We start from the raw sequence: 3,012 nt of genomic DNA on the forward strand, positions 1-3,012 counted from the left end.
TTCTACAGAAAGATACACAGAAAAGAAACACAGAAAGAAACAAGGAGAGAAAAAAAATGCGTGCAGAGGCTTGCGAATCAACATGATTGAGATAGGGGTTGTGAGTGCAACCCACATGGGATAACAAATATCCAATATACTGCTAGTAAAGCACCCAACAAAGTTAATACATAAATGTTATTTATTGTATTATATGGGCAAAGGTAAAATGTTTTACCACAAATTAATAATACAAAATAAGAAAATGGAGAAATACATCTTAATCAATAATCAACTACCAGATAATACCAAATCACATAATTTATTAAACCACTACATATGAACATTAAGGTCAAACATAATAATATAGAACAAAACAATGTACATGAATGAGTAATATGATACAATAAGTACAGTATGTATAAGTGAATATAAATAAATATAAATATAAATATAAACTACATCTTACAGCTGTTTCAGCCACGCATGGCTGGCTGTAAGTTGTAGTTTATATTTATATTTGTATTTATTTATATTCACTTATACATACTGTACTTATTGTATCTTATTACTCATTGATGTACATTGTTTTGTTCTATATTATTATGTTTGACCTTAATGTTCATATGTAGTGGTTTAATAAATTATGTGATTGGGTATTATCTGGTAGTTGATTATTGATTAAGATGTATTTCTCCATTTTCTTATTTTGTATATATATATATATATATATATATGATCGAATAAGAAACTGCCTCCATATGTGAAATATAGCCACGTATCGACGTCAAATCTAAGAAGGTGTATAAGCGAGTATGAAACCCAGTTTGCGGTAATGACGTGGTTACTGTAAGCCGGGAGCCATTTTGTCTATATTGACAAGGTGATCAAGGCTACGGTAGGCGCATGTCTACAATGACAAGATCATGGCAAATAGTCAAGATATAATTATCAAAGACAGGATTGCGAATCTATGTATTACAACGCAGCTGACAGAATACATCCAATAACGCAGCACTGCCCACACAAAATATATTTTATATAATCCTCACCCAATAATATACAACAACCGACGCTCTACCAAAAACTCATAGCCTATATAATCGACATTTTAACGCAATGTTCACAGCAGATATTCTACTAGGTCACCACATGACATTAAGGTTCATTAATACCACATAACTGAACTCCGTTGATTATGACGACGAGGGTTCAAGTTGATCCTATCAACGGAACAGCTTGCTCGTGAAATTAACGTGCAAGTGGCTGAGCACTGCACAGACACCTGTACCCTTAACGTAGTTCTCGGGGAGATTCAGCGGCACACAGGGTGTGACAAGGCTGGCCCTTTGAATTACAGGTACTACTCATTTGTACCAGCTGAAATACAGGTGTTACGCGTTTTTGCGATGCTTGTTACTCGATGTGAAGGCGCATGGCTCATTGGTTAGAGCGTCGAGCTTACGATCGTGAAGTTGCGAGTTCGAATCCGGACTGGGTTGTGCGTTGTGATTTTGAGCAAGATGCTTTATTTCATGTTGATCCAGTTCACTCAACTGTAGAAATGAGTTGCGACGTCACTGGTGCCAAGCTGTATCGGCCTTTGCCTTTCCCATGGATAACATCGGTGGCGTGGAGAGAGGAGGCCGGTATGCATGGGCTACTGCTGGTCTTCCATAAAAGCAGCCTTTCCTGGATTTGTGCAATCCCATGGTCAGTCATGACCGAAGGAGGTCTCAACTCTTTTTTGCCAGCAACTGGAGCAACGTAAAATAGGGTCTTGTTCAAGGACACAACGCGCTACGGGAAATTGAACTCGATCTAAATGCCCTCACCACCTAATACAGCTCCTAATGAATATATTCTTCACTAATTGACTAAATACAAAAGCAGCATCAACAAAATATAGATATAAAAACCATAAATGGACATCGCGTAAAGTCAAAGCAGCATACACCTCGAAAAAAAACCAGAGGTGTACTCGATGCCGCAGTGGAAACTTGCAGAAAACTATTGAAAAATATGATGAGAATGGTCACGATGACGACGACGACGACGATGATGATGATGATATTGATGATGATGATGATGATGATGATGATGATGATGATGATGATGATGATGATGATGATGGTGGCAACGACGAGGATGATGATATTTTAAGTTTTTGCTCACAGGCGCAGGAGTGGCTGTGTGGTAATTAGCTTGCTATCCAACCACATGGTTCCGGGTTCAGTCCCACTGCGTGGCATCTTGGGCAAGTGTCTTCTGCTATAGCCCCGGGCTGACCAATAACTTGTGAGTGAATTTGGTAGTCGGAAACTGAAAGAAGCCTGTCGTATATATGTATATTATATATATATATATATATATATGCGTGTGTGTGTGTTTGTGTGTGGTGTTTATCCCCCTAGCATTTGCTTGACAACCGATGCTGGTGTGTTTACGTCCCCGTCACTTAGCGGTTCGGTAAAAGAGACCGATAGAATAAGTACTGGCCTTACAAAGAATAAGTCCCGGGGGTCGAGTTGCTCGATTAAAGGCGGTGCTCCAGCATGGCCGCAGTCAAATGACTGAAACAAGTAAAAGAGTAAAGAGTAAAGAGAGCCAGCAATTTTTGACGGATTAGTCGATTACACCAACCCTTGTGCTCAAGTGATAGTTATTTCGTCTTCCTCGAAAAGGTTGAAAAGACAAAAAAAAAAAATGACCTCGGCGGGATTTTGAATTCAGGACGTATAAAGACGAACGAAATGCTGCAATATATTTTGTCCGGCGTGCTAACCATTCTGCCAGCTCGCCGTCTTAATGATAAAGATGCTTATGATGTTGATGATGGTGATGATAATGATGATGATAATAATAAAAAGTTAGATGTCGGAAAAGTTAAAATCAATTATATGGGATTTAATAGAAGATTGCGGGAAAATAGAATAATTATGCAAGATATAAGAATTTCTTAGACAATCTGTGATGGGTCAGAACATCCTAACCTTCCACCAGTTCTCCTATTGAGTTTTCATGTATCAATTG

This window comes from Octopus sinensis, unplaced genomic scaffold, assembly GCF_006345805.1.
Source record: "Octopus sinensis unplaced genomic scaffold, ASM634580v1 Contig15834, whole genome shotgun sequence".
Classification (NCBI taxonomy): Eukaryota; Metazoa; Mollusca; class Cephalopoda; order Octopoda; family Octopodidae; genus Octopus; species Octopus sinensis.